This window comes from Diceros bicornis, chromosome 28 (assembly GCF_020826845.1).
Source record: "Diceros bicornis minor isolate mBicDic1 chromosome 28, mDicBic1.mat.cur, whole genome shotgun sequence".
NCBI classification, from domain to species: domain Eukaryota; kingdom Metazoa; phylum Chordata; class Mammalia; order Perissodactyla; family Rhinocerotidae; genus Diceros; species Diceros bicornis.
In genome coordinates this window covers 16,451,003-16,475,402 of record NC_080767.1, presented here as the reverse complement: position 1 = coordinate 16,475,402, position 24,400 = coordinate 16,451,003, and the positions used below count along the sequence as shown (strand labels likewise).

Here is a 24,400-nt window from a genome sequence, read left to right as displayed (position 1 = left end):
TTTTAGCAACTTTCAAGTATATAATATAGTGTTGTTAACTATAGTCATCATGCTTTACATTACATTCCCAGAACTTATTTATCTTATAACTGAAGTTTGTACCCTTTGACCAACATCTCCTCATTTCGACCACCCTCTAGCCCCTGGCAACCACCACTCTATTCTCTGGTTCTATAAGTTCAGCTTTTTTAGATTCCACATATGAGATCATAAGATATTTGTCTTTCTCTGTCTGACTTATCTCACTTAGCGTAATGCCTTCAAGGTCCATCTGCGTTGTTGCAAATGGCAGGATTTCCTTCTTTTTTATGGCTCAATAATGTTCCAGTGTGTGTGTGTGTGTGTGTGTGTGTGTGTGTGTGTATCACATTTTCTTTATCTATTTATCCACTGACGGACACTTAGGTTGTTTCCATGTCTTGGCTATTGTGAATAATGCTGCAATGAACGTGGAAATGCAGACATCTCTTTGAGATAGTGATTTCATTTTCTTAAAATGAGTTTTAAGAAACTCTTTAATTAACTTTAATTAACTCTTTCTCTTTAAGAAACTCTTCTTAATTAATCTTTGTAGAGATAGGAGAAAAGAGAAAATGTCCAAACTCACAATTTTCACTCCATAGTTACTATAACTATCACAGCCACATGGTTTTATTTTTCTCTTATACTTTTCCTTCCTAGTAGTCATCAGAATTTGTAATTATGTACTAATTTTTGGATTTTTTTGTTGAATATTTTTGATTTTGTGTGTGTTTGTGTCTCTGCCTTGTTGAAAACTCCATGAGGGAGGAAATTTCTGTGCTCCACCGCTGTATCTCCATATTGAGCACCTAGCATATAGTTGATGCTTAAAATATATTTATTCAACAAATGAATAATAAATAGTCTTGATAATTTAAGTAAAAGCCTGAAAGAAGATAATGGGAGGATTCACATAAATTAAAGGGGGTTGTAAGGACACCTCCTCAGGGAAAATCAACCTGTTGTGGCTCATAGAGATATTTCAATTGGGTGTGAATTTGAGGTCTCCAACCATTCTGATATTTTCTTCCAAAGGGGTAATTGAAATTGGACTCCTGGGGCAGGAGGTGGGTGCTTAAAATCATAGATAATGGAAATACCATTTGTTTGCTCACTTAGCAAGTATTCTTTGCTTCTAATAGAAGGGGAGAAATGCTAGACATTCCTATATCTGACAGAATATATTAATATTTATTGAATATACTCAAGAAGAATATTCTTTAGGATAAATTTTAGTAAATGGGTAAAGTTGGTATAATCTGGGACTAGGTCATTAAACAAGTAGTTCAAATTTGGTGAGTAGATCATTGAGCAAATAGCTCACCTTAGGCTTCCTTTACTTCTCTGGGTATCAACTCCGCCTGCCTTTTGGTAGGAAAGGCTCACGAATGTCTTTGCCATTGAAAAAGAGGAATGATTCACCCAGATGGTTTGGATGGGGCTCAGTCAAGTCTCTTGGCAAGTCTGCCCTGTGGTTTCCATTCCTAATGTGAACTGACTTGATGTAGTCCGATCATGCATGAGTCCTAGGCTCACTTTGGTAGAAAATGATAGCTGGAAAGTGTTGGTGCCTTTCAGCCAAAGGTCACCAGGAGCATACTTATAATCAAACAAAGTTAGTTTTCCTGGTGTGACAGGCATGCCCCTCAAGGTTCCTGCTCCGTGGTTGACATGCCCTATATAACTTTTCCTCCCTCCCCAATCTAAGTGGGACCTGTGACTATGTTGGAATGTCACTGCCATGATTAGGTTGCAAATCAGCCAAAAGGCAGATTATCCTGGGTGGGCCTGACCTAATCAGGCAAGCCCTTAAAAGTAGGTAAAACATCAGAGAGATCATCTGGCTGACCTGGAAGAAAACAAACGACCATGTTATGAACTGCCTGTGGAGGGGGCCCATGTGGCCAAAACATGAGAGTGGCCTCTCAGCGCTGAAGATGACCCCTGGTCAACAGCCAACAGCCAACAGCCAACAAGAAAACGAGACCTCAGTCCTACAGCTACAAGGAACCGAATTCTGCTAACAACCTCATGAACTTGGAAGGACCCCAGGCTGCAGATGAGAACATAGCCCCCACTGACATCTTGATTTCAGCCTGTGAGAGCCTGAGAAGAGGACCCAGCTAACCCAGCCCAGACTCCTCGCCCAGGGAAACTGTGAAATCATAATTATCTACTGTTTTAAGCCTCTAAATTTATGGTTATTTATTATGCAGTAGCATATAATAGAAAACTAATGCAATTGGTTCATTGCAACAAGGGAGACAAAACAAAATGGAGAAGCTTGGAGTGTCTCAGGAAGGGAGTTAGAGAAGGGGCACGTTCTAGAATTTGGACTGTGTTAGGTGAATTGGGTGAGAGTTCGAGGAAGCATGTTTGCTCTGGTTTGTGTGCTATCAGAAAGAAGGGACTGTTCCATGATTGGGTAACTTTATAAGCTTTATCTGAGAGGTGGGAGGAACAGAGGGGACAAAAGCAGGGGAATGGGTGAAGAAGCCCCAGAACACTCACGTTAGCAGGGAGAGGGGGACGCTTGGCCGTTTTTATGGTTTGGATGATGCTCCTGTCTTTGCGCTCAGACGCGATTCTGGAGTGGCCTTGTTTTGTCTCACGCATCACAGTCAGAGTGGCCTTGTTTGTGTTGAACAGGAGGACAGCGTGGGTTTCCTGTTAGAGTCAGGCCAGCTCCGAGCTGACAGCCCTCAGGGGCTGCTGTGGTGTGGGTGACAGTTAAATACTTCCACAATCTCACTAACAGGTTTGATTTTTTTTTTAAACATGGCAATGTTAATTAATTAATTAATTTCTTGGAAAGTGGGTGGGAAGGTCTTTTTAGATAATTTTTTTACAGCTTTATTGAGGTATAATTGATATACAAAAAACTGCACATATTTAAGGTATACAATTTGATGAGCTTGGACGTATGCGAATTCTGCTAGATATACATTTACTAACTAAATGCTTATTAGCAAGCCATCACCAAAGCCATCACCAAAAAAATGATCAGTTCTGTAAGCTTAAGGAAGTCTGCTCTTAGGTGCTCAATTTACACTTTGCATCAAAGGTTTGTGTGAAATAAAGGCAAGAGCTGACAGTAGGCAGAATCTGGGAGAATGCATTGCTGAACATGGACCCACTTAGAGATTTAGCTTAGGGCAATATATCCCTAATGTAATATCCCTAATATAATATCCCTAAGGTTAAAGAGTATAAACCTCACTGGATTCTCATATCCTATTCATGCAAAGGGAGGAAATGTCTCTGAAATATTATTAGCCAATACATATATATTAACTAATTTCACCAGTGAAAGCCCATTTGTAACATTCATCATGCTATTTAATAGAAACTCATTTTTGATGTCCAGTATGCTAATTTGATTGAGATAGGCTATAGAAGAACATCTAGTAGCTCCCTCTTGAAAAATGAGTATCTAAATTAGAATGCCATTTGACTACTCCTGAACTTTGTATACTTAAATATATACTTAATACAATAAATATATACTTAATAAAATACCATATATACTTACTATACTTAAGTATTGATACTTAATACTTTATATACTATCAGTTTCTGGACTAGAGCTTGATCCTTCCTTGACCATCTATTGGAGTCACCTGGAGGTATTTTTTAAACCATTGATGCTGATGCTGCACCTGCAGACCCGGTATCTCAGACTCTCTGGAGCTGGCATCCAGACATTGGTATTTTTTCAAGCTCCCTGGGTGACTTCAGCATGGAGCCCAGGTGAAGAAAGACTGGCTTAATCCAAAGATGTAATAACACCACAATCTGTGCCAAGGTATTTTAAAGTAGTTTATGGATATCTTAAAACGGGGCTGCCCATTAGAATTACCTGGGGAACATTAAAAAAAAAAAGGTGCTTAGACCTAACCCCAGACCAATTAAATCAGAATCTGTGGGTGAGGGGCCTGAGCACTGGTACCTTAAACATTTCCAAGTGACTCTAACATGCAACCAGGTGAAGGTCTGTTGTGATGGATGATGCATGGACGACTGCAGGCTGCTGGAATGTAAGAGCCTCATGAGGAGAGCAGCTCCCATGGCCCTTCCACTTGTGTGATGTGAGGGGCATCTCCCATGGTTGGCAGGGGCTAGTTTAGCTCCCTGAAGACTCCCAGACTCTGGGCACCAGGGGAACCTGGCATTCTCCCGGTACTGACTCCCCTTCTCTCCCTGAGCCTTCCAACCCCAGTTCTTATCGTCTCATCCCAGACCTCCTTTAAAGTCATGGACCCATGTCTGCCCCTCCTCACCCCCACCCCAGGCTGCGTGAAGTCCTCAGGCTCCTCGTGGGCAGGGAATGAGGTCGCCTAGATTTTCCTCTATTGACTGTGGCATCAACTCTGTAGACGTCTGCACTTGATGTGGAATGTAGGGGTGGGATGTGTAAAGATCACTACCCCCAGTCATTCTCCCTTCACATGCTGTGCACCGAGGCCCTTAGAATGGACCCCATCTGACTGTGCAGTCTACACCAGGATGGCCACAGGTGGAGCCTGGGCGTGGGCACCACCTCCAGAGCTGCCTAGCCTCCTCTTGTTTGCTCATTTCACCTTTTCTCAATTCCTCCCAAGTTGTTTGTTTGTTTGGTTGAGTTTTTTAAAAAAAATCCTTTATGTTGGCTCTGGTTTCCACCTACCCCTTTGAATGGATAACAGGAGGAAGCATCACATGGTCGTTAAGAAAAATGGATTTTGGAGTCACATCCTTCTGAGTTTGAATTCACCACTTATTTCCAGTGTGAACTTGGCCAGCCACTTGATCTTTCTGAGCCTGAGTTTCATCTGTTTAAAAACAGGTCAAAAATACCAATTTCATAGGGTTATTGTACGGATTAATTAGATGTTGCCTGTGGGAGGCCTAGGACAGAACCTGGCATACAGTCAGACTTAATTAACAAAGCATCCTTTGTTGTTAATATTACTGCTGTTATTATCCAGCTTGGGACTTGCAAGTCGGCTATAGCTTGACTATGGCCTCCTTCCAGAAGTGTGGTTCTCAACTTTGGCTTTACTTTGAGATTCCCTAGGGAGTGTTAAAAAACGTACTGGGGCTGGGCCCCAACCATCATGTCAGAGATTCTGACACAAGCATTCTGGGGTGTGGCCTGAGTCTTGATTGTTTTAAAAGCTCCCCAGGTGATTCTAATGTGTAGCCAAGGTTGAGAACCAGAGCAGTGGTTCTCAAAGTGTAGTTCCAGGACCAGGAGCCTCAGCAGCACCTGGGAGCTTGTTAGAAATGCAAATTCTCAGGCCCCACCCCAGCCCTCCAGAATCAGAGTCTCTGGGGCTGGGGCCCAGTAATCCGTGTTTTAAGGAGCTCTCCAGGGGATTGGATTGAGTTTGAGATTCACTGCTGTAGGGAATCTGCCCTCTACCACACAAGCCCTCTCCTGCCTCTCTTTGGTGGTGGCTGGGGGCTTGGGAGGACCTCTCTTTGGGGGCATCGCATTCCTGCCAGCGGTGGCATTGCTTCTGAGTTTCAGCCTGCCTGTTTGAGGATCGAATTTAAAGCTGGTCCATCTTTTAAACAAAATGGACACATGCACAACTGGATAATCAAGGAGAATGCACATATACACACTTTCACATTCATCTGGCGTATTTTTCAGCAAACAGTAGCATCAGACAGTTTTGCCTCATGCATTGTTGTAAATAAAACAGAGGAACTTACTAGCTTCAATTTCATGGCATTTCATTTTTTCCTTGGTATTTAATAGCACTGGAAGGGATATTGACATAATAAAGCAAACTTTAAAGATACCATTATTGTGACCTGACATAGGCTGATTTGACTGTTCATGATAATCAGCTTCTTTTTGTTGACTATACATGGTTTCCAGTGATCAGAGGGGCGTGAGGACAGTAGATCTCCTTTCCCTAAACCTCACTTCTGGGTGATGTGTTGCAATGCAAGTCGTGGACCAAATTCAGCCACATGTAACAACAACAAAATAATAAACAAACAAAACCCAACACAATAACAGAAAGACGCAAAGACCAGTTGATCTGTTTTGTGGATCCTCTGAAGTGTGGATCCTCTGTTCTTGGGGTTCTCCAACCTAGAGGGTTTGCTTTGAGGCAAAAATGTTTCTGCTCATTGGCTAAACTTCTCCAGCATCCCTGGCATTTTGAGTGCTGGACTTGCCTGGGCATTGTAGGATATTTAGCAACCCTGGACGCAGGCACTGAATTCTGCTAGCTATCCTCCCCCCATCTACTACCCCCTAGTCATTGTGATGACCCAAAAAGGCCTCCCCCCATTTCCAAACCTCTGTAACCCTCTGATGAGTGAAGGGGTGATAGGATCAAATGGAGCTCTTCACCTAAAGTATTTCTCCAAGGTGTTAAGGTTGCTGGGTTTTGATAGATTTTTCAAAATATTCTGTTAATGCAGGGCAGAACATTTCTTGAATAGCTCACATTTCACCAGTGAAACATTATTTCTAATATCCCTTATGCTAATTGACTAGCTCAATATGCAGCTTCAGATCGTGGTATTTAAAGCAAGCACTTGTCATGGTGCTTGTAGCAGGCGCTGGAGTGGAGTGGGGGCTCCTAATTAGGGTCTTTCAAATGCTAACCAGCCACCTCTGGAACGTGGATTCCTGATTAGGGTACTTCACATATTAACTGTTTCTAGGGTATAGATTACTTTTAATTTACACCTCATATTTCTCACTCTCTACGCTGAAGCATGTTAACGTAAATTACAGGTAAGGTACTATGCCTTGGAAGGGAAACCTCTTATGTGGTGGGTGTGGAAATGACCACGTGTCTGCTGGGTGATCAGCTGTACGTGTAAGAAGGCCTTAGAAGGTGCATTGCCTTTGACCCAGGGAATATTGTGACCAGCTGGACTGGTTTGCCAGGACTGAGGGGTTTCCCGGGATGTGGGGCTTTCAGGGTGAAAACCAGGACAGTCCAGGGCAAACTGGGACAGTCGATTATCTGACCAGCAACTCTGGCTCCAGAAATCTATCCCAAGGTAATGAGCCAAGAAAGGTTACTTATAATAGGTATTACCTGTGAAAGTGAAAATTTGGAAGCAAATTACAGAATTACAATAGGGAATTTGCTGAGTAAATTTTGGTATATCCATCAGGTGGAGTACTCTGGTTCTAAAAAACTTTTGTTCTGTGTATTTGTCAGCTCGGGCTGCCATAACAAATACCACAGACTGGTGGCTTAAACAACAGAAATTTGTTTTCTCACAGTTTTGGAGGCTAGAAGTCCCAGATCAAGATCTAGCAGGGTTGATTTCTGGTGAAGGCTCTCTTCCTGGGTTGCAGACGACCGCCTTCTTGCTGTGTCCTCAACAAATGGAGAGAGTGAGCCAGCTCTCTGGTGTGTCCTCTTACAAGGGCACTAATCCCATCGGATTAGGGCCCCACTTTATGACCTCCTTTAACCTTAATTACTTCCTTACTCCAAATACAGTCACACTGGGGGTTAGGGCTTCAACATATGAATGTTGGGGGGATAGAATTCAGTCCATTGCATTCTCAAAGACCACTTATGGAAAAGAAGGGATGTTCACAATATATTGTTATCTGAAGCCACAAAATGGTGTGTATGGTATGATTCAGATATTACCTAAAAAACAAGGAAGAAGAAAATATATGTGTCTATAGGAAGACTTAAACATACAGCATGTTTAAAAATGGAAATTAAGGTGACTTTAAGTTTTTTTATCCTTTCTGTAGTTTTCTTTTTTTATGCCAAAATTTTAAAAGGTTAACATGTAATACTTTTTAAATAAGAAAATTTTAGTTTAAAAATATAGGCTCTGGGGGGCCAGCCCAGTGGCGCAAGTGGTTAAGTGTGCACGCTCCGCTGTGGTGGCCCGGGGTTCGCAGGTTCGGATCCCGGGCGTGCAACGACGCACCGCTTGTCAAGCCATGCTGTGGCGGCGTCCCATATAAAGTGGAGGAAGATGGTCACGGATGTTGGCCCAGGGCCAGTCTTCCTCAGCAAAAAAAGAGGAGGATTGGCAGATGTTAGCACAGGGCTGATCTTCCTCACCAAAAAAAAAAAAAATACAGGCTCTGGTTAGATTGCTGCCAGGCCAGGGGAGAATGGATATGCTGCCTATTACGGAGAAAAATGGGGCCTGGATTGGTGGTAGCTATAAAAGAACACGTGAAGAGGGAACCTGTAATGTTTGTGCAAATCTGAGTTGAATATTCCCTGTATAATTGGCAAATGGAGGCTTGCTCTCTGTGAGAATGAGTAGTGGTTAAGAACCTTGTATCTGGAACTGACCATCACGGCTTTAATCCGACCCTTTGACTCGCTAGCTGTCTGCCCTTAGGCAATGTTTCTCTGTCTCAGTGGTCTGGAAGACACGAATAACAGTGATGCCTACCCCATTGGCTTGTTGTGAGGTTAGAGTGAGTTATTCCATGAAAGGCCTTGGAAAAGGGTCTGCCAAGTAGAAAGGTGCTCAGTAAATCAGCTACAGTTGTTATCGTTATTATCTTCTAAGAATGCCTGGATTTGCATCTTAGGCAAGGCTTAGAAATTCTTTTTGCCTCATGGCTTTGGATAACATGTCCCCTGTTCCTTTGGGAAGGGTTTCTTAATCAGTGCCAGGCTTGCTAGATTTGACAAATAAAAACACGGGATACCCAGGTAAATCTGAATTTCAGATAAACAACAAATAATTTTTTTAGTCTGTAAGTGTGTACCAAAAATTGCCTAAGCCATACTTACACTAAAATATTATTCATTGTCTATCTGAAATTCAAATTTAACTGGGTGTCCTATATTTTGTCTGGCAATCCTAATTATTACAGATAATATAACAACATTGAAAAGGAACCCAATGATGAAGCTTTCTTAATCAGATCCATCTAAGCCAAACCTGCCCCTGCTGAACTGCTGGTACTGGCATTTATACTCCTTTGTGTTGAGGAGTGTGGGAAGTAACCTCTGTGTAGATCTCAGCTTGACACCTGGTACATGGGACGTGCACAATGAATCAGGCGGGAGAGCCTGTCCTTTACTGGCCACGTAACTTTGGGGAAATTGCATAATCTCTTTAAGCTTCGATGTCCTCAAATGCAAAATGGGGCTCATAAGACCTGCTTCATTGTGAGAATTAAATAAAATGAGATAATTCCCAGCCTATGCAAAGCGTGGCCTCCAGGGGTGAACGTGTGGGTGGATTTCAGAGCGCAGTCTATTCCAGTCCTTGTAGTGGGGAAGTGAGAGGTTTATTCTCATAGCTGCCACAGTCTCCTATCCTCATGATCTTTCTTGCCTGGAGGAACAGTAAAGACAGCAGGAAAATGGTCTCCACTTCACTTCCCCCACTCAAATCTGGCATGAGAGCATCTAATTGGGAGAGCCCAATTTGTATGGCAAACCCTTAGTGCAAGCCAGCCGTGCAGTTGTAATGTCTATTTCCAGCCTCCCCTGAATGGGAAGGCACACTAGGAGTGGGAATGGATGCTGAGTGCGTTGGATGCTCCTCAACCCAACAAAATAGCGTGAGGGTGAAGATGGCTGTAAAGGTAGCCGTCTAGATCAAGAGTGAGTTATCCACCTCCCTTTCTCTAGAACTCAGCATCATCCCTCTTGCTGCTAGGGTGCTCTGTGTTTGAGACCCAGCCTTGATTCTTTTCTTCCTCTGCTTTCTATCTTCTTCCTCTCTAGGGATCAGTTTCAGTCCTTACCCTCATTCTAGGGTCCAAGACTTAGGTATTGGTTTTCAGACTTCTCCGTGTTGCCAGCCTGAATTTTTAAGCATTGCCTTTCTTGGATTCCTTGTTTTTGTGCCTTCCTGGCAAAAACTTGCTCTTTGAAGTCTGTCCTTTACCTACAGATTGCACTTTTCCTTATCATCTGGAGCTCGTCTGCTCTGGTCTCCCCTGCCTCCCCATCCCTGGTGAGCCTGGTTCATTTGTCACCTGCATGGTTTTCCCCATCTTGCTTTGGTTAAGGGTTATGAGAGAGAAAAAGTCCCCATGATGGGCTGGCCCCGTGGCTTAGCCGTTAAGTGCGCGCGCTCCGCTGCTGGCGGCCCGGGTTCGGATGCCGGGTGCGCACCGACGCACCGCTTTTCCGGCCATGCTGAGGCCGAGTCCCACATACAGCAACTAGAAGGATGTGCAGCTATGACATACAACTATCTACTCCGGCTTTGGGGGGACAAAATAAATAAATGAAATCTTTGGGGGAAAAAAAAAAGTCCCCATGAACCAAACCCAGGCCATGGGAATTTAAAACCACACAGCATGAGCCCAGCTATAGCCTGCGTGTTCCTGGGTACAGGGAGCAATAATAGCATCTCAGCCCCAGGTACACACTGCCAGCCAATCACTTTGCATCTTAAACTGATCTCAAATTCTTAAGGATGAGCAGCCACACCACTTGTTAAAATCACAATGCATCCCTTTTGCTACCAAAAATGGAACTGTAATTTCCCCCTCCTCTTGAAATAAATACTTTGCATGGTTCTGAAAAATTTTAGCAATTAGCTTGTACCATCACCTCTAATTAGCCACTGGCAAACACAATTGAGATAATAAAGCTTACCGAGGGGGAAGCATGAATAAGCACCAGATTCTAAACCTACTGGGGAACTGACCCTGATGAATCATTTAATAGTCACCATAATGTAATTTTGCAGGTTTGTTGTGCACACACCACAGAGAACATATTAAGTGGGTCTGAGCCATAAGAGAGTCTTAATGATTAATTTGCCATATGCTCCTGAAAATCTCATTTTTTGAAAAACAATACACATCTACTCTTTTTCTTATTAATAAAACCATCAAGAAAATCCACTTTTCTTTCCATCTCGCTAATGACTCCCTCTAACTCACATGGATATCCAGGGATTGGTCTTTTTTTTTTTTTAATTATATCTAAATTCCCATGGAAGTTAGAACACAGCTATTTACTCTCTTATTATGTATTTTATTTCAATTGTTGGCAATTGCTTTTTAATCATTTTTATTGGCTATTCCACAGTGACACCAGGGGGAAGATAATTGTTATTTGTTTTTATTCACAGAGTAAATGCTGCTGCAGGGTTAAGTGGCATGCCCCTAGACCTCTGCGAGGGGGGGTCTAGATTAGAACCTAGCCTTCAGATTCCCAGCACGTATCGCACAGAAGGACTGGAAACAGAAAACCACTACTCTGAAGGTCAAAACCCGACCAGGAGTAGGGAGCCCTGCCTCTGAGCAAGACCACCCGAAACTCAGTTTCCAAATCTGTAAAATGGGCTTGTCATGGGTCATTGTTGTGAGGATCCAATAAACTAGTGGACATAGAAAGGTTTTTGGGTTGTACACACCTGAGGGATTTCAGAGTCACCAGAATGGCAGGCTCCCTTTTCCCTGTCCCCTTCTCCTGCAGGATGAAAGTCTGGCTGGTCTCTGGGCGGGTCGCTTCAGGGGATTGGTCTTTCCCTTCCTCCAGGTGGGTCCTTGCCTGTGAGTGGCTGTGCTGGACACACAGTGGGCTGCAATGAGGATGCCATTGATTTTCTCCGTCTGGCTCAGATACCACAGGCTTCAGCTTTCTTCAAACAAGGGCATACTGGCTCCCAGTATATGTTCACACCAGCCTTTACTGCAGGGGCTCTGGGGATGACTTCACAATCTTACAGAGCATGGGCACAGAGGTGGGAGGGCTTGGGGAACAGGTCTCAGCCTGGCTACATTGCCCCCTCCTATGAGAAGGGATGAGGCTTCACTGCTTAGGGGGCAGTAAGGCAAGGATGAGTGTGTGTTCACAGAGAGGCTGTCCAGGCCTGTGGACCTCCTGAATTCAGTCCCTTCTTCCCTCTGCTCCTAGTAGCTCTCTCCCTTTCACTCACTACCTGTTGCAATGTTCCGCCCTATTTCCCTCTTCGCACCACTGCTTCCTAGAGAAATAATTGGTCCCTTAATTTCTCCTGGTGTCTGCAAATTTTGCATAGTCCTGAAAAATTTTAGTGATTAGCTTGTATCGTCACCTCTGATTGGCCACTGGCGAACACAGTTGAGGTAAGGAATGTCAATGGCCAGATTCTCCTGTGCCCTGTATAGCACCTTTGTTCAAATCAGGAAAGGAGTCCCCTCTGAGTAGGCACACTGCTTGGGATGTGGGCAGTACCTTTATGGGAAGGAAAAAGGTGCCGGTTTCTCCTAGTGGGTGTAGTGCTGACAAGGCATATGCTTTGGCCTGCTCCTTAGCCAAGGGCTTTTGTGCAGTGCACAAACTGGACAACCATACAGGGAGGCCCTATCAATGGCTTTTCTGCTCATGTACAGCTGGGGCTGAGGGAGAGTGGGCTCTTTGTCAGGGCCAGGGGGCTCTCTTTGCCCCTTGCAACACACAGAAGGGGAACATGAGCTCAGATTATATTGCTGAGGGTATAGTGGGTTGAATTTTGACCCCCAAAAAGATATGTCCAGGTCCTAATCCCTGGAACCTGTGAATGTGACCTTATTTGGAAAATGTCTTTGAGATAATTTAAAGATCTTGAGATGAGATCATCCTGGATTTTCTGAGTGGGCTCTAAATGCAATGACAGCTGTCCTTATAAGAGTAAGGCAGAGGGAGATTAGACAGACAGAAGAGGAGAACATAGGAAGAAACACAAGGACGAAGGCCACGGAGGATGGGGCAGAGACTGGTGTTGTGCAGCGACAAGTCCAGGAGCACCAAGTGACACCAACAGCTGCCAGAAGCTGGAAGAGGCTGGAAACAGAATCACACCCCTCACCCCCTGGAGCCTCCAGAAGGAGTGCACCTCTGCCCACACCTTGATTTTGAACTTCTGGCCTCCAGAACTGTGAGAGAATGAAATTCTGTTGTTTTAAGACACCTATTGTGGTCATTTGTTACAGCAGCCCTAGAAAATAATACAGGCATAGGGGTGGGGATTGAAGGGGCGACTCGACAGGGGTTTTCCTTTCTGAATCGTAACTGGTTCTCTCCCGTGGTATCTAAAACCAAGCACATCTCAGCCTGCATGGGCCTCTTCCCTTCCTTCTGACCCCGGCTGTCCTCAGCTTTGTTAAGAGAAATTATTTCTCCTTTTAATATAACTCTCTTGAAAACTCACTGCTTTTATTATATTAAAAAACAGCATAAGCATAACTTCTGCCCCTCTCAATTTTATACAAGAAATTAATATTTCTCCTATTAAGATACTCTCTTATGAACTCACATCCCAGCCTTGTTTCACGAAGACGGTGTTTTCCCATCCCTGGCCTAAGTTATTCCAAACCACTTCCCTTTAACTTGCCCTTGGCAGTGAGAGAGAGGAATCTCAACTTATCCTTCGATAGTTTTTAAGCACTGTAACCCATTATTTCCCCTCTAGGCTGTAGGCTGCTCAAAAGCCTGCTCCGGGTATTATCAATCCCCGTACCACCCAACATGGTATGTGGCATGTGGCAGATACTCAGGAAATGTTTGTTAGCTAGAGTGACCAACTATCCTGCTTTTCCTGGGACAGTAAGGTTTCCTGAGACATTAGGCTTTCAGTGTTAAAACCAGAACAGTCCTGGGCAAACTGGAATGGACGATTGATCACCCCAGTTGACTGAACAAATGAGTGAATTGACCTGACCCATTGTTCTTGGGGACATCAGGACTTGGGCAACTTGTCCAATACAAAGTTATTTGATCCTAGTCCCCAGCCTGCCTCCTTCCTGGGTCTCCAAGCATCCCAGGGTCCTTTCTTCCCGGGGAGCCTCCTCCTCAGGCTAGAACCACCACTTGGGCACCAGGTCCAGCCCGGTCCCAGTGGCCCTCTGCTTAATGCTCCCCATGTGTAGATCCAGTTCTCCTGTCACTTGACTGTTTTGTTCTCTGAATTCTTTACTAGCTGTTTTTTTCCCTCCTGCTTCTTAAATGTTGAAGTTCTCCAGGATTCTGTCCGTGGTCCATTTCCACCTAGTTCATGGATGACCTCGAGAACTGAAATTAAAACAAAACAAAACAAAAATCCAAAACAGAACACCTTGGATGCCATTATCAACTCTTTTTCACACCTAACAGGCCATCTATCAACAAGCTTGGCATATTCTTTTGAATAAATAGTAAATCAATTCTCTTCTCTCCATCCCTGTGGTCACTGCCATATGCCAAAACCTTATTATTCCTTGTCGTTTACTTAGATTTCTCATTTCCAATCTTAACCTTTCCAATTTATCCTTTTAATTGCTTCAGAGTGATTGCTCTAACATGCAAATATGACTACGTTCTTCCCTTGCTTAAGATATGCCAATGGCTCCCTGGGTCCACAGGATAAGTTTCAACTTTCTTAGATTGGCACATGAAACCCTTCTTGACCTGCCCCTGTCCAACATTCTGGCTTCATCTGTCACCTCTTGCCCATCTCAGAGCCTACATTCCTGTCTCAGTGAACTGCTCGTGCTCCTTTTATGACCAGACCCTTGGACCTACATGTCTCTTCCTCTGTCTGTGCTGCCTTCCCATCCTCCTTCACCGGCTGCTGCTTGCCAGGCCTTCAGAAATCAGCTCACAGGTAACCTCCCTGACCCTGTTAAGCTGGGTGAGATGCCTCCTTTGTGCTGCACCAGCATGTGTGTTGACTGCTCTCAGAGCATTGACCCACCTGCTTGTCTCCCTTGCTGGAGGGTGAGCAACCCAAGTGCAGGGCAGTGTTATTCACCTTTGTCTTCTCTCTCCACAGCACTTGACACAATGTAGGCACCTGTACTGGGTTGAGTAGTGTCCCCCAAAGTTCATGTCCACCTGGAACCTCAGAAAGTGACCTTATTTGAAAATAGAGTCTTTGTAGATGTAATTATTAAGTTGAGGTCATGCTACATTAAGGTGGGCCTCTAATCCAGTATGACTGGTATCCTTATAGGAAGAAGAAAGGACACACAGAGACACAGACACACACAGAGAAGATGGCCATGTGACAGCAGAGGGAGAGATTGGAGTGATGCAGCTATGAGCCAAGGAACACCAAGGATTGCTGGCATGTACCCGAAGCTAGGAGAGAGGCAAGGAAGGATCCTTTCCTAGAGCCTACAGAGGGAGCGTGGCCCTGCTGACATCTTGATTTTGGACTTCTGGCCTCCCGAACTGTGAGGGAATAAATTTCTGTTGTTTAAACCACCTCATTTGTGGTACTTTGCTGTGGCAGCCCTAGGAAACTAGTACAGTGTCCAACATATTGGTTGGCTCGATGAATGGTCTAACCCCTCTCCTCCTTCCTCACAGCCATTGGGAAAGACCTCTGTCAACTCTGAGCTGGAATATTCTGGTAGCCTTCTGATTGGTCTCCCTGTGGTAGCTAAATGGAGTGGCACCTTGAGTTTATGACTCCAAATGGATCCTGTGTTTGTTAGGCTGATTATCAGAGAATTTTTTTCTCACAACCCAACTATAAGGTTAGCTGAATCCCAGTGCTAAAAAATATCACCTCTGCCCTGAGTGAGGCTTTCATACGAGGCTCTGCTGGGGCACCTAAAAGCACAATGATTCGGGATATCGTTGAGCTCACGGAGCAAGCCCCATGCCTGTTTTTGCACCTGCTTGCTAATAAATGAGAGTCTGTGGGGCAGAATTCTGACACCTGCTTTCATTATAACGTACAGGGACCCATGGCCCGGAGACCTCGTGCATGTACATGGTGAATGACAAAATTGACGCAGGTCAGTTCTCACCAAGAAGGTCGTCGAAAGAACTCCAGTTTCGGAGCAAGACAAATTTGGACTAAAATCCCAGCTCCACCACTGACTGCCTGAATCACCTATGATGTTGCTTCAGAAGGTGGTAACAATGGTCCGTGCCCGCCTCACCGGGTTATTGCTATAATTCAGCGAGATCAAGAGTGCGAAAGGTTTTGGGTATTGCAAGTGTTCCCTGTTATCCAGTAACTTGCTTGCAGTCACACAGCGAAGGGGTGAGGTGCTGTCTGGGATCTCAGCCCTGGGGCCAAGGCTCTTTCCCCTGAAATAGAGACAGTGGCCTCTAATGAGGGCCTTACGCATTAATTAGGAATCTGAGATTTACCACCTTATGCACTTTCACATACATTTTCCACTTTTATCCTCACAAAAGCCTTTTATTAAAAAAATTCTTATCCTCATTAAAAATATAGGTTAGTTTTAGAAATGAGGCTCCAAGAGGGGCTACAGCTCCCCACAGCACTCGAGAGTAATGGTTCTCAAGCTTGGCTACATGTGAGAGCTTTGAAAAATCCCCATGCCCTGCTGCTTCCCAGACCGATGAAACCAGAAAGTGTGATCCTGGGGCCCAGGCATCAGAACTTTAAAAAGCAACTTGGGTGGCTTCAAAATGCAGCCAAGTTTGAAGATCTGTGCTCTGGAGTTTATAAGTCACTTTCTCCTAAATGAAGTGATTTGAACTTTTACTCCCCTGGGAGGACAGCAGAGTAGATTTCATTATCCCCACTCTGAAGATGGGAAAACCAAGGCTCAGAGAAAATTTTAAAAAGATGTGGACTGCAACCAGATTTCCTGATTCTGCTCCAATGCTCTGTCCCTGTGGTAGGGGGAGGAGCTGTGCCATGTCACTGACCTCACAGGCTCCCTTTCAGCCAGAAGGCTGACCAGGGTCCATGGAACAGTTTACCGCTAACTAGCCAGAACAAGGTTCAGACGCCCTGTCCCCAGCACCCAGTGCCTGGTCTCCCCTGCCCTCCCGTGCAGTTCTTGGGTTCCCTGCAGCACAGTGGCCGAGGGGTTTCCATATGGGCCTGTCAGATCCATTTCATTCCCGCCTCTGTTTTTCCATCTGCCTTGTCATAGGGTGTATGGTATGGGCTTGTCTCTGCCAAATGCTTTAGAGGCTCTGGAATGGAGAGAGCAGCATGAGCCCAGAGCGCTTAGGCCATGGGAAAAGCTGGGCTTTTCCACAGATCATCCCTCCCTGCTGCCCCAGGTTCTCATGCCCCTCATGATTCCCAGGGGGCCACCCGCAATTAAGACACAGTTCTGGAAAGCAGAAGGCTCTGACAGCCCCACAAATCAGCCTCTATATCCCCACCCCCAACTCACACACCCCCAGTCCCTCCCAGGACAATGCTATCAAGTCATCTTGAGCAATGGAACCAGAAAACCCCAATGTAGTGAGAGAAAACAGAGGCCTCTATTTCTGGCTGCTGGTGCGATTTCAATAGAAAGCCCTTCTCGAGCAGGAAGAAGCAATTCTGCTGCTGGGTCCCTAACAAAAGCTGACCTCTTCCTTGGCGGCGTTTCGTAGGCCCAGAATCAAGCTGGGGTTATTTCCCCACCATCGCCATAGTCATAGCAACAGCTTTGATTAATGCGGTGGCCCATTAGAGGGATAATGTCAGCCCTAATCAGAAACGCCTCAAGTATCCCTCTTTGCATTTTGGTAAATGGCGTAATCACATTACGGTTCGATGTGTCTGGGAGCTGATTGCTGTCGCGAAAAGTCTGCCTGATTTTCCAGGTTAAGGGGTGTCAGGGGGCCCGGGACGCAGCTAATCACCGTGCATTGTTGGGAGCGTTTGGAGGGAAGACAGAGGGCACAGAGGCCGCCTGGTATGTGCTGCCCTCCCCGTCCTTCTGGGTCGACAGGAGTGCTCTGGGCTGGTGGTCTATTGGCAAGGGGTGCGCCTCCCTGAAGGAGACGGGCCGAGAGTCAGAGCGAGGTGGTATTTACTGATGTGGTTAAGCATAAAGAAAGCAGAGGCGTGGCTGGAAAGAACAGGCAGGCGGCCGAGTTGGGCTTGGCTGTTCCTGCCTCTTATCCATCAAGCTTGTGATGGACAGGCAGCCTCAGGTCATGCCACTGGGCTGGAAAACTGGCAGGAGAGCCCCACTCTGGCCTGAAGGTAGGAAACGGCAGGGGTGACATGAACAGCAAAGGCAGATAATAAGTGTGGACTTGACTTGTCATAATAGCACTTGGCTGCTGGCAGGCCCTGCATTGCTGAAAATCTGTTGAAACTTCCACTCAAGGGTAGATTCTTGCTCCATCCCGGGAATAGGAGACTTCCCCACCTCTCTCCTTTCACTAGCAGGGAAACCAAGGGAAGGAGAGGTGACGTCTCTCATCCCTGTATGTATATAGTGAATCAGTGCTAGGTTCCACCTCCCAAGGGAGCCTTCTGACCCACGCTGCCTCTCTCTGCCTTCCAGCCCCGCCTAGCTGCTTTTGTCTCTGCACACCTGTGGGTGACAGTCACAGTAAATCGTCACCACCAATATCGAAAGATTAAGAGGAGGACCTGAGGAAATATGCATTGAGCCCCCAGAGACTATTTTTAGATGCCCCTGGGAGGTTTTAAAAAAGGACTCACACTGTTAACTATTTATGACTTTTCAAACGCCAAACAGAAATAGAAGGTAGCACTTAGCTTCTCCGATGCTCAGGAAGTAAAATCTTCTTGGAGGCCCGAAACCGCTTCGGGGCCATTAAATTTACTGTCTCTTGGATGACATTTAATATCTTGCATAATGTTTTCATTTCTGGCCATGACATTGGTTTTCCTTCTCAGTATTAAAAATTATCTCAAGAGTAGCTGAGGAAATGGAGTCAGTAAGTGAGAACTATCTCAGAGTCGCAGGGTTGGTCTGTGGCCAAGTCCTGGTGGAAGCAATTCTCTCGACACTTGGGTCAAAGTTCACTTCAGAAGGTTCAGCTAAATGTCCCAGGGCAGAGTGGGGTGTGGAAAGTTCCTCAGGGGGGACCCAACCCAACAAATGGATAAGACATCATGACACCATGAATCAACCAAGCTCTGTCTTCCATCTTTCTTTGCTCTAAGCCAACTTTCCATGTGGAAGAGTAAATACTCTTCCCAAGGAGATGTTGGGTTAGATATGTTACAGGGCACAGGCTCACTGCCTGCCCTAAAACCTCACAGACTGGTGTAGCATTATGAGTAGGACAGAATGAAATTCCCTCAGCTCTAGGGGGAACTAGTAGCATTTTCCAACTGCTCTCTAAAGTATTATGGTGTCTTTCCAGTAGCCAGGATCTCGATCATGTCTTCCTTTAAACTCAGCTGATCAGGGAATTGGAAATTAAAGTAAATCAAGGATACAGGGTTTTGCCTTCACACAGCCAATAGCTTTAAGCTAAATCCACAAGAGACCGACATTTGTCTGAACGGAAAACCACAGAGGAATGAATTAACATCACGGTCAAAGTTTCCATCTGACCCCTGCTGGCACCCTCACCACAGAAGCCAACCCCCCCCCCACCCGCTGGCTCAGCCTAATGCTAGTCCCCAGGCCAATCCTGACAGAGGCAAGATGTGTATTAATAATCTCCCTCTCTCAGCTCAGTCTACGGGGCTTCACAGAGCTGGGACTCAGTGGTCCAGCCTCTGTTAGAGCCTCCTCTGCCCTTCCTTTTGTTTCTGGTGACAATGACATCCAGCACTTGACATTCCAGAGATGAGCTCTCCACAGACGAATGGGCATAATGGACCATACAGATCTTTTACTTGATGCCCACTCTCACCTGACTCTTCAGTTTGGGCAAGGCCTCCACTTTAGTCTTCCTATTGGCTACTCTGGCACCGACCTCGTTTGGAATTTGGTTCCCTCAGACACTGCTGCCTCTCCAGGACCAGCAGCTCCCATTGATTCTGTTTCCATTGGCAGCTACCTCCCCAGTCTGAGCTCACTCCTTTTCCCTGACCACACGTGCAGCATCCTCGTTACCACTTTGCACAGTACTTGCATGCTAACTTGTCTGTCTTCCTCCACCAGACTCTGAGCTCCACGAGAGCAGAAATCTCATTTGTTTTTCTCTTCATTGTATCCCCAGCACCTAGCAATGTTTAATACATATTTGATGAACAAAGGCATAAATGAAAAAATAATATCCCATTCCTGTAGAAGGAAGCAATCTCTCCCTCGATTTTGCTGATGCACATCCATCTCTGTCCATTTAAACTGAAAGAGCAAGTTCAGAATTCACCCTGGCAGAATTGTGTCGCTTCTGAAAAGACAGGCTCCTTACAAAGACCTGTGCTCATTTCAAAAAAGGTATAATAGAAATTTGTCCCCTTTGTTTGCTTTATAATTATATTTAATTGCTCACCATTATGCCAATTAATCAAGTCTTCCGTTGCCTCAAATGAAGAAATCTTTATTTTTTAGAGCTGTGTTGGAGGGAAAACGACACTTGGTTGGAGATGATGAGGTGGCTCTGGTCTTACTGCCTCTATATCTTTGAGTGAGTCACAAAGTATCTCCAAGCCTTAGTTTCTTCATCTGGAAATTGTGATAGTTGGATTCCGTGATCACTAAACTTTCTCCCAGGTTATTGCTCTATTAACTTATATTTCTGTTACACTAATGCAAATCCCAAAACATGCCCCTTCTTCCTCATGTTTTGGCCAAATCAGAACTTCAGGGTTAGAGCCTTTGCACAACTGTCCATGTGTTGCCACCAGGTGGCAGGAGAGTGCCGCAGTCCTTTAGTCCCAAGCACAGAGTGTGAGCATCTCCCCAGAGGCTGAATTAAGGTTGTAGCTTTCTAAGCTAGGAGGCCAGAATCCTTGAGTTTTTGAAATAGCAGAACATTCTGTTTATGAAAACATTTATTCTTATGCAAAACAACAGTTTCAGGGTTAGCAATGACCGTATCTAGGAATGCCCAGAGACCCAAATTTCTGTGGTTCAGAATTTTGAGCTCCTGGTGGTCTTCCCACTTTCCCTTGATATCCGAGTGAGTCAGTGGAAGCCCCTCACCCCAGCAGTAATGGCGGCATTCAGTGTCCCATGAGGAGAATCATGTGTGAACCAGAATTGATGGATTTTATCCTGTTCTTCTTGTTCTCTCCTGTCTCCTTCCAAGAAAGAGATAAGGGCTGAGCTTAGGTAAAGTTGGGACAGCTCCCTAAGTCCTTTAAAAAAAAAAACCTATTTGCCTAATTACAATAAAATTTTACCTAAACACAGACTCAACAAGAGAAATTCCATCTCCCCTCCTCCCTTACCATGGTTATTTATTTATTTTTTTTGAGGAAGATTTGCCCTGTGTTAACATCTGTTGCCAATCTTCCTCTTTCTTTTTTCTCCCCAAAGCCCCCGTACATACTTGTATATCGTAGTTGTAGAGTTGTAGCTCTTCTCTGTGGGACGCCTGCTCAGCATGGCTTGATGAGTGGTGAATAGGTCCATGCCCAGGATCCAAACTGGCGAACCCCAGGCCGTCAAAGCAGAATGCACGAACTTAACCGCTATACCACCAGGCGAGCCACACCATGGTTAACTTGGTGTCAACCTGACTGGGCCGTGGAACAGCTAGACATTTGGCTAAACATTATTCTGGGTGTTTCTCTGAGGATGTTTTTGGATGAGATTAACATTTAAGTCAGTAGACTGAGTAAAGCAGATTGCCTGCCCTAATGTGGGTGGGCCTCATCCAATCAGTTGAAGCCTTAAATAAAACAAAAAGGCTGACCCTCTCCCCTGAATAATAGAGAACTCCACTTGCCTAACTGCCTTCAAACTGGGACATTGGCTTTCTTCCTGCCTTTGGACTTGAATTGAAACATTGGCTCTTCCTGGGTCTTGAGGCTGCCAGACTTCAAACTGGAACTAAACCATCAACTCTCTTGGGTCTCCAGCTTGGAAACTCACTCTGAAGATCTTGGGACTTGTCAGCCTCCATAATCATGTGAGCCAATTCCTTATAATAAATCTCTTTATATATATTTAGTATATACGTGTGAGTTATATACGTATATATGTGTAAATATATACATATGTGTGCATGTATTTATGTATCTATCTCCTATTGCTTCTGTTTCTCTGGAGAACTCTGATGAGTACACCCCCTCACTGGCCATTCATCATTCAGTTGTGCACACATCTGTGTACTGAGCACCTGTTTTGTGCTGGGCCCTGTACTAGGCACCAGGAATAGGGAGATAAGCAAGTTGAGCATATTTCCTGCCCTCAGGTTACTTCCAATCTACTGAGGAGATAAACAATCAAATACTCACTCAAGCTTAAAAATAAAGCTATAGCAAGTGCCACTGACAGGTAGGAGTTGCTGTCAGAATCTTGGAGGAGTAGGGAGGAGAGAGTTGAGTTGCACTGAAGCCATGAGCCACATGTGGCCACTTATTTATTTATTTTTTTGTTTTAAAGATTTTTATTTTATTTTATTTATTTTTTCCCCCCAAAGCCCCAGTAGATAGTTGTATGTCATAGCTGCACATCCTTCTAGTTGCTGTATGTGGGACTCGGCCTCAGGATGGACGGAGAAGTGGTGCCTCGGTGCGCGCCCGGGATCCGAACCCGGGCCACCAGCATCGGAGAGCGCGCACTTAACCACCAAGCCACGGGGCCGGCCTATAAATGTGGCCATTTAAATTTAACTTAGTTAAAATTAAATACAAATTTAAAAATTCAGTCCCTCAGTTGCACTAGCCATTTTCACGTGCACAGTAGCAACATGTAGTTAGTGGCCACCATATTGGACCGCACAGATTATGGAACATTTCTATCATCACCAAAAGTTCTACAGGACAGTGTTGGTCTAGAGTAGGGTTTTTCAACCTTGGCACTATTAATATTTTTGGCCAGATAATTCTTTGTCGTGGGGGGGCTGTTCTATGCATTGTAGGATGTTTAGCAGCATCACCAGATGCCAGTAGCAGTAGCTCACCCAGTTGTGACAATCAAAATGTCTCCAGACATTGAGAAATGGCCCATTAGGGGCAAAATTGCCCCCGGTTGAGGGCCACTAGTCTAGAGGACATTTGGATGGAAATAAGTTCAGGAATTAGAATACACAGTGGTAAATGCTTTGAGGAGGGTAAACGAAAGCCCTCTCAGAACCTGGAAAGAAGGTTCCCAACTCACACTGGAAGACACAGCACGACGCTTCCGCAAGGAGTTGACTCGCCAGCCACACCTTGACAGGCAAGACAATGGCCGCAGCACAGACTTGTTACTTGGAATGCCACTGGCCCCACCTGCAACCTGCTTCTTGCCTTCCTTATCTGTTCCTCTCCTTGGCTGGTCCCATGCTGAATTCAGAAACCACTGGCTGAATGCTGATTCCCTTCATTCCCCTTTTTGCTTTCTACGGTACTAGTCTTGGGATGTTGTTTAAGGATCCCGTCCTTCTTTCTTATCCTGGTTAGTGCTCTAATTGTAGCAATAAGAGCTAGCTTAACAAAAGGGGCATCAGCTGTAAAGAGAGGCTCATGAGAACCTGAGACAGGAACCTGAGTGCCTCCAGGCCTCATGGGGACTTGAATGGGGATATCGTCACACAAAAAGGCTGCTCTATCTCTTGACGGCTTCATGGCCTCACTTAAGACAGCTCTGCTGCTCTCTGCACATGACCTCTAGTCTCACCTGTCTGCTGAGCAGTTTCTTCCTGCCTTCAGTAGCAGATGGTCCATAATGGCCACCCAGTTCCCTCTCCAATGGGGAAACTCTTGATAATCCTTTTGACTTCATTGCCATTTGGAACTGGCCTATGTGAACTTTCGCTGAACATCCTGAAATAGGATTATAATTGTCCTAGCTCATCTTCTTTGAGCAAGGCCACACAGGTCATGGGATCCTAGTCTGTAGGGCTCCATTGGGGTCTGGTGCCACTTGGTACAGACTATGTCTGTTCAACAGAGACCGGCAGTAGGAGATATGGGCAGGCCAGGTGCCCTGGTACACAGCTCATCCAACTTCTGCTACTCCAGCTTAGTTCCTAATTTCTCTTTTTTCCTTCTTACCGTAAGTAGCTTTGGAATTGATCCAGCTTCTTCTATTTTCTTATCTGTAATCAATGCTTTACTTTCCTCCATCACCTAGTACAACACCTAATATATAATAGGTATTCAACAAATATTTGTTGTATTGAAGTCTACCAGTCAAAGACCTCCACGAACAGAGACATAGTTAAACAGATGTAGGTTTATTGAGCTTGCTGCAATAAGAGAAAGCACGTGGTGCCTTGGTAACAGAACAAAGGAGGGGTTCTTTAAAGGATTTGGGTGATTCTGAGGAAGGACTAGAGAAACAGAAACTAGTTTTGTATTGGATTCAGCAACTTGGCATCTCAGAAATCCTTGTTCAGGAATTAGAAAAAATAAAACGGGACTGGAGAGACCACTGGTAAGAAAGCAACAATTTCCGAGAAGTAATTCTTTCAGCTCCAGTATGGCCTTGCCTCTGGTTAGAAACACTATTTATTACAGTTTAACTGACAGCAGAGTTGATTTCCACTTTTTCAGTTAAATGAAAAAAAAATAACTGAATGAATATTTAACTTTACTCCAATGTAGAAGCAATTGCAATAGGTTACAGGCAAGACTGAGATGCCACTTTTAAGGCAGCCAAAGTGGCCCTTCACATTATCTTTCTTTCAGGTGGTTGCTTTTTGCTGACTTTGAACAAAAC

The 24,400-nt window shown here is 44.9% G+C and overlaps 1 long non-coding RNA gene across 1 annotated transcript in view; it reads left to right on the top strand.

Annotated features, from left to right (window-relative positions):
• Positions 1 to 15,146, top strand: part of LOC131393682 (uncharacterized) — a 54,256-nt gene extending 39,110 nt beyond the window's left edge. Inside the window, exon 2 of the long non-coding RNA XR_009215954.1 lies at positions 14,893 to 15,146. This is a non-coding gene — a long non-coding RNA (uncharacterized LOC131393682). The remainder of the gene's footprint in view (positions 1 to 14,892) is intronic.
• Positions 15,147 to 24,400: the final 9,254 nt, after the last annotated feature.